Source organism: Varanus komodoensis, unplaced genomic scaffold (assembly GCF_004798865.1).
Source record: "Varanus komodoensis strain SLA01 unplaced genomic scaffold, ASM479886v1 scaffold1, whole genome shotgun sequence".
NCBI lineage: Eukaryota > Metazoa > Chordata > Lepidosauria > Squamata > Varanidae > Varanus > Varanus komodoensis.
The window spans coordinates 71,154,588-71,169,436 of record NW_025335268.1 but is presented as its reverse complement, the minus strand read 5'-3'; positions in this window follow the sequence as shown (position 1 = coordinate 71,169,436).

The following is a 14,849-nucleotide window of genomic DNA, read 5'->3' as shown; positions in this document are numbered from 1 at the left end:
ACACCCCTCCCTGCTCCCCCCCCCCCCCCTGGCGTCGGTGAGAGCAATGCCAGATTGGGGCAGGGCGCACGGGCGGGCTTAACCTGCCGGACGCGGCCTGGGGCTGGGCTAGCTTGGAGCTCTCCGCGCTCTGGAACACCTGCCACGCCGCGGATTCCTGAAGGCCCTGGGGGAGCTTCCGGCTGACAAGACTGGTGCTCCTGCCGAGGCTCTGGCCGAACTATGGAATGGAGAGATGACTAGGGCTGTTGACACGATCGCTCCTAAGCGTTCTCTCCCACTGGGCAGAGCCCACTCTTCCCCTTAGTATACATCTGAATTGCGGGCGATGAAGCAGGCGGGGAGATGGCTACAGCGTAGGTGGAGGATATCACGGGATGAATCTGACCGAACACACGTAAGAGCCCCTTATCAGGCCTATGCTGTGGCGATGAGGGAGGCGAAAAAGAAATTCTTCTCTGTTTCCATTGCCTCCTCAAAATGCCGTCTGGCGGAGCTTTTTCGAGTGGTACAAGGCCTGGTCCGCCCTGGCCCTAAGAAAGATGTGGTTCCACCCTCGAAGGCCCGCTGTGACGACTTTGCCAAGCATTTCAGGGAGAAAATCACTCAGATTCGTCAGGAGCTAGACTCTACTAGTGATTCAGAGACTTCTAGGGAGATACCAATGTCGCTGTCTGGTCCAAAATTGACGGATGAATTTCAGTTATTGCGGTCTGATGATGGGGACAAGGTGTTTGGAAGAGTACGTCCCACCACCTGCCTATTGGACCCTTGCCCATCTTGGTTAACAAACCACACCAAGCACAGGATTGGGATTTGGATCTTGGAAGTGGTTAACGCTTCTGAGGGAGGGTTGGGTACCTGCCCCTTTAAAGGAGGCGATAGCCCGACCAGTCCTGAAGAAGGCGTCACTGGATCCAGAGATGGCCACTAATTATAGACCAGTGGCCAACATCCCGTTTCTGGGCAAGGTGTTGGAGCGGATGGTGGCGGGACAACTCCAAGCACTCTTGGATGAAACTGATTATCTGGACCCATTTCAGTCCGGCTTCAGACCCGGGTACGATACTGAATCTGCCTTGGTCGCCCTATATGATGACCTGTGCAGGGAGGACAGGGGGAGTGCGTCCCTGCTGGTTCTTCTGGACCTCTCACCGGCTTTCGATACCATCGACCATGGTATCCTTCTGGATAGGCTAGCAGGATTGGGGGTCGGAGGCATTGCTTTGCAGTGGTTCCGCTCCTATCTCAATGGCAGATTCCAGAAGGTGGTGCTGGGAGACTATGGCTCTGCACCATGGCAGCTATGCCATGGAGTACCATAGGGGTCCATTTTGTCCCCTTTGCTGTTTAACGTCTACATGAAACCGCTGGGAGAGGTCATCAGGAGGTGTGGGCTGCGGAATCACCAGTACGCTGATGATACCCAGCTCTACCTCTCGTTTTCCACCAATCCAGGTGAGGCAGTGGCTGTGCTGAACTGGTGCCTGGCTGAGGTAATGGGCTGCATGAGGGCCAATAAACTGAAGCTCAGTCCAGACAAGATGAAGGTCCCGTTGGCTGGCGGATCGAGCTTAGGTGAGGGTGAATTGAACCTAGTCCTGAATGGGATTGCACTCCCTCTTAGGGACAAGGAGTTTTCACTGGAAGCTCAGGTGACAGCGGTGGCGAGGAGCGCTTTCTTTCAGCTTCGGCTGATCCATCACAGCTGCGCCCCTATCTGGAGTACGACTGCCTGGCAACAGTGACACACGCGGTGGTGACTTCCCGACTTGACTTCTGTAATGTACTCTACGCGGGGCTACCCTTGAAGACGGTCCAGATACTTCAATTGGTTCAAAATGAGCTGCCAGGCTGCTGACGGGGACTGGGCGTTATGACTCCAGTCCTCCGTCAGCTTCACTGGCTTCCCACTGAAGTCCAGGCCCAATTCAAGGTGTAGGTGATGACCTAATAAAGCCCTAAACAGCTTGGGTTCTGGTTACCTGAAGGAGCGTTTACGTCCATATATGCCCACCTGCCCTGAGATCTGCGGGAGGCCCTTCTCCGGGAACCCTCTGTGAAGGAAATTAGGAGAGTGAGTACTCGGAGGAGAGCTTTCTCTGCGGTGACGCCCAATCTATGGAATGCGCTCCCCAGAGAGGTCCGCCTGGTGCCGTTATTTGTTTTTCGGCGCCAGGCAAAGACCTTTTTATTCAAATGTCATTTTAACTATTAATAGTATTTATTTTATTTTTTGACCAGGGCGACTTAATTTATACTGTTAATTCACATTATTTTAATTGAAGTTATGTTTCTGAGCCGCCCCGAGCCTTTGGCGAATAGAGCAGCATAGGAATTTTCTAAATAAATAAGAAAGAGAAGGGACAGGGAGGATGAGAAGCTGGATACAACAGCAGAAAGTTCATCCTCTCTATAGATTCAGAAGAAATGATGAAAAGATTATATGTAATATAGAATATATTGTACTTGTTAGTGTTGAAATTATTACTGAAATAGAAGTAAAACTTGAACATAGAATAAAAAGATGTAACTGATTTGGTAGGGTGGAGTAGGTGTCTGGGGTCTGTACACGAGAGGCTTCCTCTTCACCCCCCCCCCTTTCCCAGAAGCCTGAAGTGGCAGGGAGAACATCTCCTGAAGATGGGCAAGGGGGTTTCCATATACAAATGTGGTGGGGGTAGGGCTAAGTTTAACTGCGTTTTTGTTGGGAGTGTTTATCACATATGGACACCTCTCAGTGGTTTTTGATACATCAACCACTGGATTTTTCCGGAGCAGTTTGCTGGGTTGCCAGCTGGTGGTTCCACTCTGCAGTGGCTCTGCTCCTATCTGGCTGTCTCCAAGTGGTAGAGCTGGAGAACTTCTGCTTGGCACCATGGGCTTTGTGAAGTAAGTGTCCCACAGAGCTCTGCTGTGTCTCCCATACTTTTCAGTATCTACATGAAACCACTGGGAGAGATCCTCAGGAAGTATGGGCTGAAGTGTCACCAGTACGATGCCATTCAGCTCTACCCGATTCTCATCAAATCTGGTTGAGGCTGTGACTGCTCTGAACCAGAGTGAGTTCAGTAATGGACTGGATGTGAGCCAATCAACTGAAGCTCAGTCTAGAATATATGGAGGTACTGCTGAGAGAAGTCTGCCTGTCCAGCTAGGGAATTTTCAACCTGTCCTGGATGCGGGTTCACTCCCCTTAAGGGACAAGGATTGCAGGCCTGGGGTGCTTCTGGACCCCAATTTGTCGTTTGCTGCTCAGGTGGACTCAGTAGCCAGAGACACTTGCTACCAGCTTGATCTGGCGTATCAGCTGTATCTCTACCTGAATGAGCTGGACATCATGGTTATCCATGCACTGGTAACCTAGCATCTGAATTATTGCAGTGTGTTCTATGTAGGGCTGCCCTTGAATGTGGTCCGGGAACTTCAGCTACTTCAACAGAGGGTAGCTGTCCATGAGGCCTTGTCTGCCCAGGCCCAACCCAAAGCACTCATGCGAACACACAAAGCCCTCAATGGCTTTGTCACTTTTGAATTACGTGTTGGAGAAGTCCCTTGAACTGTCCAGATCAAATCTATCAAACCGAACCCGAAGGGGATCAACCTTGACCTTTACAAGGACGGATGCTGAAGCTCAAATACTGAAAAAATGCTCAAGCTCAAATAGTGAAAAACTCATTGGAAAAAACCCTGATGCTGAGAAAGACTGAAGGCAAAAGAAGACGGCAGAGGATGAGATAGTATAACTGATACAACGAGCATGAACTTCGTGAACTCTGCAGTAGAGTCAGGCACATCTTTGCAACCGAACAACAAAATGATTCGGGCTGGGGTATCTGAAGGAGTGCCTGTCTCCATATATGCAAACTCCATCAATGAGGCCATTGTCTGAGACTTTCCTCCACATTTCTCCCCCAGTGAGGTCAAGGGGGAGACAGCAAGAAGGGTCTTTTCTTCAACAGCACCCCAGTTATGAACCTCTTCCATCGAAGAACTGCTGTTGCCACCTCTTTATTCTTTTAGGCACCCATGAAAAACATTTATTTTTCACCATCATTTTGGGTGGTTGAGCTTCTGGTTCAGTTTTAATGGTTTACACTGCTAATTACTGCAGCCTGCCTGCACCGGTTATCTTTTGTTACGTGTTTAAACTTATTAAAGTAGTTTAAAACTTACTTGCTGTTTAATTTCATGTCCTCTTTAATACTGATATTACAAAATGTTTTTAATTACAAAATGTATCAACTGTTGCAACAGCATGTTGTAGACACCCAGAGAGCCTTATTTATTAAACTTATTTTTAACTAAATTGGCCTAAAAAACCTCTAACTAGGATCAATTAAAATTTATCAGTAACTCTAAGTAGCTAAAATACAAGCAAAGACAATAAAACAAAACAATACACAGCTAAGGGCAACTGATTTAAAACTATAAAATGATTTAAATGCCTAGACAATAGAGTTGTTTCCTCCTGGCACAGAAAAGGCTGTTAATGTGGGTGTCAGGTGAACTACTTTGAGGCTGTTCCACAGGCTAATGGGTGGCATGTAAGTCAAATAAATAAATATGGCAAACAAAAAGAAGTGTGACCCCCTTTGTGGTGGTGGTGGTGGTGGTCTGGAAGCAAACCAGCAGTGTCTCTACTAGCCCTGTAGCTGAAGTCCACTGCCATGTAGCTTCCTGACCACATCTCATTCTCGACCTCAAAAGGCCACCTATTTCTTGAAGTTCTAGAGTCTGTCAGAGAGCCTATCTAAACAGAAAAACATCAAGACAGCCAACTCCAGGCACAAGTCTGGAAGCACCCATCACCTACAACCTATCAAATTCACTCCCCAAAGAGGTCCGCCTGGCACCGTCGTTACTGGTTTTTCGGCGCCAGGTAAAGACCTTTTTATTTAAACATAATTTTAATTGTTATAAAATATATGATCTGGCCAGGGCAACTTCTTCTTCCTTCTCTTTTCTCCTCCTATATTCTTTATTTAAGATTAACAGTATAAAATAAGTAATTTTATACTATGTTTGTATCTCAGTGTATTTTTTGTATTTAGTGGTAATTTATTATGTTCTATTGTATTTCAATGTATTTTATTGTGTTGTAAGCCGCCCCGAGGCTTCGGCAAGGGGCAGCATAGAAATGTTATAATAATAATAATAATAATAATAATAATAATAATAATAATAACAACGACAATAACAACCTTTAATACCGGTCCCATTTTCCCACCTTCCCCTCGAAGAACAATGTTTTCTGCACTTGGTGCATGGATAATTTTCCTTTCCTGTTTCTACCTCCAATTTTTGCACCATGCACCTCCAAACATGGGCATGTAGAGAAGCCCTACTGCTACAAAGCCTTCCATGAAATTAAAAATACAGGGCAACAAAAAGCACTGTATTTATTGAAAGCTTTTATATACCATCCAACTACTAGCATCTCAGGATGGCCTCACAGTAAAAGCAGCATTGAGTAAAATGAAGCACAGCAACCAAATAATTCCAATAAAACCCACATTAAGACCTAATCAAACATTAAAGTAACAGGAAAATAAAAAGCCTGTTCCATACAACCCATTTTTCCAAAACTTCCCATTTCCCAGGTATTCTAGTCTTTCTACTCTAAACCCATGGTCTAATTTTAAATACTGCATTGCTGCTTTTCCGCCCTTTTCTTTCTTGCAGTCTTATTCCGAAATTCAAGCCTTTTATCATGAGCTTTACGTTGCATTTATGGTTCTGGTTGCTATGAACTGCCCACTAAGCTTTGAAGGCAAGCGGTACCAAAACACGATGAATAAACTACAGGTACGTACTAACGCGGAAATACTAACACATAAGCTTCTTGCTCTAATTCCAAATGCTAATTTCCTTTCCCACTACCCATCCTCAAACTATTAAAAAGGCAAAGATAAATAGCGAAACAGCCCTAACACTAAACCGAACCGCTCCCCGCAGAGTGCAAAGCCCTTCTAAACGCTGCGCCCCGGAGCAGCCCAGAGAAAAGTGCGGGGGGCTATACCAAGTCACATTCGAGGGGAGTAGAAGTGCGTGGAAGTTCTGCTTTAAGGGCCATTACCAGCCAAAAATTATTCATTGGGCATCTCAGCCCATTCTTGTGAAAATGTCACTGTGAGCCATTATTCAAGCACGTCATAGCTTCAACTCCCCTAGCGGCAATTTCTCATCCAAATCTCTCTGCTCCCCCCGCTTTTTTCTCTCGTTGGAACAACCCCCTCCCAGGCTTGTTGGCCAGTATCTGCAGGCATCGCCCCTGCCCCGCCCAGCAGCTGCGGCTGCGCGGGGCTTCCCTGGGGCGCAGGAGGGGCCGCAGGGGCCCCGCTGGCCTGCTGCTCCCTGGATGTTGCGCAAGGGTCGCGCACCCGGAGCGTTTCGCAGCCAGGTCCTGTGCAGAATCAGGAGCCCCACAGGTGCAGTTCTCCCAGACTGTTGGGAGCTGAAGGCCCTTTTCTGTCCAGACTTGCCAAGGGATCCATCCTAGACCAGTTTAAATTAGCGTCCTTCATCACACCTGATGCTCTTCGCACCGACTCGGAGAGTAACTCCGACTGAGCAAAGTGGGCAAGTCTCCGGCCCGCGCCTAGACTCGGCCTGACCTACTTCACAGGGTGGTTGTGAGGGTAAAATGGAGGGGAGAGGGGAAGTCACGTGAGCTGCCTTACAAGGTGAAAAGCAGCAGGATATAAATGTAAAGTATGAAATGTGCATTTGGGGGTAAATCTCATTGAATTTGGAGAGAATTGGATGCACGGATACAGTCTTGCATACACTGGCTTGAGAGTACGCACCTCCGATTACTCAACGAGTACTGGTCTCAACTTGTGCGGTCGGTACACTTGTGCAGGTGATAGCGCAGCTTCTCCATAAGCTTTCCTCTCCATTTCCAAAGTTTCTGATGCACTTTTACCTAATTTCACATAATGTTCTCACGTGCCGCTGCTCCAAATGCACTTGCATTTTTCTTAATACGAGGCACTTGAACAGGGTGTCACAAAAGAGAAGGACTTGGCTCTGGCAGGGCTGGCGTGCAGCTGGGGAGTGTTCTCACTACGCCTGGCACCCCACTCCGAGTGGCCTTGGCCAGCTTCTCCCTTCACAGAGCCCTTCTGGAGTGCAGGGACTTCATTCTCATTACTTTTTGGATACACCACCTAGATGGATAGAATTATGCATGGTGCAAAGAATAATATATAGCATATGAGGGCCATTCCATTAAGAGGATTGGCAGGCTTCTCAGGATAGACGTGGCTTTGCAAAGGCAGCTGCCATTTCAGGCTGCTTTGAAAGGAGATCAGGCAGATTCATAGCAGGTTAGCCTACCTGCACAGGTCAGTAGCCATCACAGCTATTTATGATGAGAGTATGTACCTGGATACCAGGTGCTGGGAAACACACGTGGGAAGATAAATGCATCAATGCCCTATCTGAGGACTACACGCAGACCACCTTGTGAACACTAGGCAGGCTTTGGTCTCGCATTCACACAGCCGTTTGGCCTCCAACTAGTGGATGGTTCTAGACTGCTTCCCTTCAGCTCTGCAGAGGAAAGACAGGTTGCCGCTTTCTCTCAGCTCTTGCTCCAACACTGAGGCCATGAGAAGAGGGTTTCCATTCCTTTCTCTCTCCCTTTCCCCAGACGCCCTGCATTACACGGCATCTCCATTCCCCAGGTTGTTTTCCTTGGAGGGAAATCGACTTAGTGCGAAGCAGCAAAGGCTACCTCCATCAGGTCGAACAGGTGAGTCAGACGAAGAAGGGTAGAAGAATGCAAGGGACATAAAAGCCATGAGCGCATCCAGAGCAAACGAGCTACCCAGCTCTTCTCTGCATTATGGGCATAAATGTTTCTGATCTGTATGGTGGGAACTCTGTAGCACATTTCCATTGCATCGGCTGCAACAGATGTGCTCACATTAGCCCTACCGCAACATCAGATTACATGCCAAGCAAGCTCTGTCATTATCAAAATCATAACAGACATGTGAAGAGAACTCGATCCTTATCTGAGAGGATAAGGGAGAAAAAAGTACTGCCAACTTTCTTCTTACGTTCAAACCTGACTTGGGTGTGTGTGCGTGTGCGTGCACGTTTGTGTGTCTGTGTCTAAAAGCTTGAGATGCATTAACGGAGTAGACAAACTTTTCTTACTTTTCAAGGAGAGCTTCCTTGGGAATGGGGAAGGAAATGCAGGTCTGGCTTCTTTTAGCCATGATCTAGGAATCAGAAATCTGGGCTTTTTCCTGCAAAACCTCCCAACCCGGGTTCAACTGCACCACGTTCCGCTTAACTGGCCTCTCAGGGGAATGCATTAAGGTCCAGTTAAGTTCAAACCCAGTTAAATGAGTTAGCAATAAGCTCATTTAGTATGACCGGTTGAGGAATGCTGCAAGTTTGGGATTTTTAAGGCCTGCATAATTACATAATGTCCCCATGTCTTCCTGGACTACATTAGTGGAGAAGGGAAGGTGGAAAATGAGCTGTGCTCATTTAGCAACGGCTACCTTTTGATCTCTGGATGACTATTCAGAGAAGACCAGTTTCACACCTGTGCTGGCCCTACACTGCAGCTGATACACTTTTTTAAAGTTCCCGATCCAATTGGATCCAGCTAACATGCTGATGATCTCCCTAGACATTGATAAATGTGCGGAATAGTGCCCACCACCTTCTAGATAATGCAGACTTCAACTGCATAAAGAGAAAAGAGTGATGCCCACAATGGGCTGGATCCTGTGTCCATTAACCAGGCGAAGCAAGAAACATGAGCTGCCCATGGGCCATCATGATGATGATGGTCTACAGAACACGGTCCACAGCAGAGTGAATGAATTGTGCCAGGAAACGCCAGAAGACCTCTTACCTTGACCGGGGGTCTCCAAGTGGGATCCCTGCATTGGCCTCCACCAAGCCCCTCCTTTGTCGCAACTGTATTGTTAAAGGATTCATCTTCGCTGGGAAGCGACCATGCTGCCAAGCACCAACTGCCGTGCTTCAGAGACATTTTTAGAAAACAAAATAGAGTAGGTGGATGTTTTGGCCGGGTGAGTGCCCTGCTGTGGGTGTGCTTGGGTATGGAGAAGGGAGAGAGAGGTTCTTTGAGCGTGGCATTGGTATTTTATTGCAGCTTGCATGAGGCCCAAACATTTCATATTTGTGGATCAACTCCTTCTCCTGATGCATCTTGCAGTTCTTCAGCCCTCCAGCCCAACCGTCCGCTAGCTGGAGGATTGTTCTGATTCTCACCAGTTCAGTTTCTGCAAAAGGAGCATCGAAGCAAAAGTTGGGGGGGGGGGTCAAACATGTTTGGTTTTATTTTTACTTTGACATTTGTGTTTATCTTCACCTGTTGGCCTTCGGGAAAGGTCCCACTTGGCAAATAAGCAAGCCCTCTGCCTCTCAGCAGTGGCTTCCAAGAGTGCCCATGAACTCTGCAAGAATTCCAAAGACCACACCAATTGCCAAAGGCTGGTGACTATTGCTCTTGATGAGAAAAATGGCCCAGGATGGCTTACAATATTATAACAATTAAAATGATAGGATTAACAAGAATTAAAACAATTTGTAACAGCAAATGACCACCATAAACAGGAAAAACATAATATTATTAAAAATCAGAATCAACAAAAGCAAAACAAAAAAAAATGCCTGGATGTTAAAACTGATTAAAATTTCTAATTCTTAGAAGGACAGGAATTAAAAAGGTTTTTACTGCTGCTGCTGCTGCTGCTTTATGCTGTTTATGCTGCTCGGAAATAGAAAACTGCACTGTACAGAATTACATCGACTCTGTGGCATCTGGCTTTATTTATTGATCGACTGTCACATTAGCATCCACTCTCTCCATGAAGGAGTTTGGGATGGGCCACCCGGTTTTCTTACTCTGCCTTGTGAGAATGCTTAAGCGGATGTCACCCCACTGAGCTTTGTATCCAAGGAGGAATATGGACCCAAATTTCCTTGGTGTATTTTTTATGGCGAGATTTTACTTCTTGAGAACAATGCTAGTTAAAAAGCCCAGTGGATGTTTGCCATGAATAGAATGCTCTCTCTTCTTTCTTCTTTACTTTTGCTTCATTAGAGCAAAGTATTGGGAATGTTTTGCAACATTCCTTCTTTGTTCCTGCTTTGTTTCTGGAGTGGTCGTCAAGAGTTGGAGAATGCCCTTCGCCAATTAAGCCGGTGGTGGCTTGATTCATTTCTTCCATCCCACTCCGGTTCAACAGAGTCTGCGGGTTTTCGGTGCACCACAAAATCCTACAAAATACAATTCACTGTAGGCAAGAATGGGAAAAAGAAATGAGTGTGTGCTTGCCCACAGTCTACGACGCAATACTTTCAGTTCTCTAGGGAAAAGTACTGCCAGAGATGAACAGCAAGAAGATGCTGTCACCCCAAAATCTAAATTAAAGCTAAAACAAATTAGAACTGCAGGAAAATAATCCAGTATGGAATGAAGGATAAATGATGAATCTGCAAGTTACACTTTCTCCCACATTTTTAAAAACTCATATTGTTTTAGTCTGGTATTTAAATCTTAATCATAACTAGATTGAATAAAATTCTCATGCAGGACTGCTGCCTAAATTCAACAGGTACAGCTCTACTGGTTCTATCTTTAATCTTGGCTCCGGGGAATCAGCACGCTTGGTGATTTTCTGAGTCGTCACAACATACCTATTTTTCCATCTCGCACAACGGGGAATCTCCCACGACTATCACGCTTCCCCTTTTGCTGGGGCAAACCTCAGTATCTTTTCCTTACTCGACAGGCTTTTTGTCTCCTTTGCAGAGTTACATGAAGAGGTCCCACTGCTTCCACAGGGGGGAAGCATCCCCTCGTTCTTCTGCATCTAACTGGCCCCTCTCACTGGGTGGCTCTGAGCCAATCCCAAACCCCACAGGGCTGTGATTGTGAGGACCAGATTGAGCAGAATTGTGTGAGCCACCTTGACTTCCTGGAAGGACAAAGGCAGGCCATACATACATTTGTTAAATAAAAAATAGATTGTCTGAGAAAACGGCCCACCGTGTCTCTCAGTGACTGGATCCACCTGACACCACAGGCCACAATAGGTTGCCTTGCAGTGCGAGTCCACCCCAATTTCCCCAGGGGGGCTTCTGGATGGACAACGGATCCTCACCCCCAGTAGTTTGTTCTAAAGGTTGTCATACCCAAGATTGTCGCGTCATCTTGTTGCGTCCTGTCTGCTCCCACTTGTCCCAGGCGGGCTTCCGAATCAGGAATGGACAGCTTGGGTAAGCACAGCCCAAATGGAATCACGCCCAGCAGAGAGAACAGATAGCAACAAATTTTTAATCTAAACATGTGCATAATAGACACCAGGGGATGCAACCTAAATTTGGCACACCACAGTACAAATTCAGATAATTTTTACACCTTTTGCAAAATCATTATCTCATCCACCCCCCCCTTCAAGCAAAAAGCCCCTTCCTTTCCCACCCCTACTCATGTCTTGCTGAAAAGCGCAAGCCGCTGCAATTTTCTTGAGCTCTGCCTTATGTTTCCTGTTGTTGTGGTCCAAATGTACAGCAGGGTACATCTTGCTGTTGGGCAACAGAGCTAAATTGAGCTGGGTGCGTTTGGGCCGTTAGGTGTTGATGAGGTGGGCATGATTAGTCATTGTCAGCACAGGGTTCTAGGATTTGCTAGCTTTGGCAAGTCTAAAAGCACACACTGTGATCCCGTACAGGGATCAAGCCAGGTTATATTTGCTAGCTTCAGTAGAGTTAAGGGCCTGGCCAGAAACCCCATGGAGAGGTCATGCCACCTGAGGCAAAGAGCTGCACCTGGGTGACCGAGCCCATAGCAGTCTGGGGAAGTGGCCACTGAGACCCACAGAACAAGCAACAATATATTTGTGCTGCTCTTCCCATGGGGCTCCTAGTAGAGCAGCAGTGACGACCATCCCTTGAAGTGCCCAAGCGGCACATGGGGGCAGCTGGTTTCCTGTCTTCCTCCATGGCAAGGGGACCATAGCAACTGAGCGAGTCAGAAGGGGTCTCCCGGGCCATCTAGTCTGACCCCTGGCTCCAGCCAGCTCCACTCATGACATGCCTAACATGTGCATGTCCAGCCTGTCCTTGGACACCCTCACCGATGGGGCCTCAACCACCTCCTCTGGAAGCCCATTCCATACCCTCCGGGTCCTAACCGTCAGGAAGAACTTCCTGCTACCCACCTTGAATCTTGGTTCCCTGAGCTTTGCTCTGTTGGAGCGCATCCTGCCTTCCTTTGCAGGGGAGAACAGGTCTCTACCCACCTCCGTGTGACACCCCCTCACACACCTGCATGTCGCCAACAGCTCCCCTCTGAGTCTCCTCCAGGCTGAAGAGACCCAGCTCCCTCAGTCTCGCCTCATACGGCTTTCCCTGCAATCCAGCCACCAGCCTTGTGGCCCTTCGCTGCACCGATTCCAACCTGGCTATATCCTTCCTGTAATGTGGAGCCCAGAACTGAACACAGTACTCCGGTTACGGGCGCACCAGAGTCCTATAGAGTGGCAGTAATACAAGGCTTGTTCCTCTCAGGGTGACCCTTGAGATACCTGCAGGAGGACAGAGGTGGGAGGAGGGGCCAGCAACCCATGATGAGCCAGCCCACTCTCTGCAGCTTATTGCCAAAGAGTTGGTGCCCACAGCTGCCTCCTTCCAATTCAGTCATGCGGAGAAGAGCTTCCTGCAGGGGTTCAGAAGGCATCTGACTCATGGTGCCAGCAGACGCGATAGAGTGCGAGGCGGAAGTATACTTCTAATCTGAATAATTAGGGCTCCGATGATTGAGGTTAGCTCCTTTGCTCTCTGTCGGATGGGAAGTACGGGACTCAAAATGAAACCAGTTCTTGGAGAATATAGAGAAGCTGTTCCGGTGCCACCCCCCTGCTGGCACAGATGACAGAGTTTAACGCCGAGGGGCTGAGCAGAAAATGCATCAGGATCTGTTGGTGGATCAGAGCAAATCAGTTCGTGCCCAGTTGCATTAAAGCAGCCGCAGAAGAATTAATAGTACTAATAACTTGGTGGCCTGTAGTAGCAGCGTACTAGTACATTGTGGCATATATTTGACAAGGTACCAGAAGACTAGAACGGGAGATAATTAGATCTGGCCCCAAGCCAGCAATTTGCCTCAGGCATCTCCAGAAACTACTTTCCACTGTCCTCGGCAGCTGGATGTTGGGCCCCTGGGAAGAACCAAATCCCACCGTCTTGGCTCTTTCCATCGCTGTAATGCAAATTCTGCTCCCTTTCAACAGGGGAGTCAAAGGGGAGCTCTTGTTTCCCTTCCTAGAGAGCTTCCCACACACAGTCATGGTGCATCGCAGGAATTCTTCTGAGAGATCAGAAAAGGGCCCCGTTGGTGAGGGTGGATCAAATGAGGAACAAAGATTTGCGGGGGGAAAGCAATTGTTCCCATCATGCACAATGCTTTTTAAAAATCATAATCTATTATTATGATTGCATTGCATTTACAGCCCACCGTTTTTCTCTTGAGCAGAACTCAAGGCTGCCTGGATTTATTTGTTTATTGCTAGAGTTCCATCCCACCTTTTTAATTGCAAAGAACTCAAAGCGACAGTCTGTGACTGTCCGAAGTCACCCAGTTGGCGCCATGACTGAACAGGGACTAGAATCCAGCTTCCCGGGATCCCCTGGGATCTAGCTGCCACTTCCATGCTTTAAAAACTGCCAGATCTGCAGGTGGCGCAAATTAATTACAACCTTCACCAGCTGAGCTGTGCAGAGCAGGCTGTTCTTGAAGAAACGGGGGAGCCCTGCGCCTCCTCTTCCGGTCTGCCCACATCCCAAGTCAGCACCTCCCGTGCATCTGGAACCCAGACTCCTGTTGCGGTGCATTTAGTGTTGCTTTCCAGATTAAAATTGGAAGCACACACCACACACACACAGCCCTTCTTGGCCTCCTGCGTGCAGGCAGGCATCTTCTCAACTACGCAACGGCACCTGGCTCCCCAGCACGCTGCTCCCGCTGCCCTCGACTCCATCCACTCCACCCCTGTTCCCCTGGTGATTGACCTGGACAGTGGATGGACATTGGATGGCAGCACCGTCCGTGGCTCCGTTGGCGAGAACGTGGCCCAGGCCTCGTCCTCCCCACCTGCTCCCATTTCCTTCCCTTCCCTTCCCAGCGGCTCCCCCACAGCCCCCTCCGACTCACACTCAAACATCTGCAAGGACGCCTCCCGGCTTCCGGACTGTCCGGCCGTGGCAGGACGGGGCTTTGGCCCAGCCACGGTCCGGCTGCTCACGGGTGCTGCGGCCCTCCGGCCACCCACCTGCCCGAGATGCCAGGCGGAGGAGCGCTCACCGGAGCGCTGCTCCCCCCGGTGCCCAGCTCCAGCCCTTGGGGGATGCGGTGGGCCCTGACTCCTGGTCACTGGTGCTGGCCAAGCAGACTCGGCTGCGAGGGGCTGCCTAGGCCCCCTGCTCAGCAGCAGCGGCGTGGGCCGGCAACTGCCCCCCCCCCCCGCGGAGGTTCAGGCAGCCGGGGGGCCTTCCTTACCCCAAGCCAAGTTGCACAAGGCAGAACCTGGGACGAACCAGTTCACAAGACATGTTCAGAACACCTCACATTCTGCGGAAGAAAATCTTTGGATTGCGTAATTCTGAAAAGAAAGCAATGCCTAAAAAAAGAGCAACATTATCTTCCTTCTGGCATTGGGAGTTTGCGGAGCAATAAGGAAATGGGAGCTCAGTTTGTGTTTTGGTACTTAAGATCCTTACAACTCCAGAAAGGTTTCGGTTCCAAATCTCTGCCCATGTCCAGAGATCTTCCTCTTTACAAGGAGCCAGGC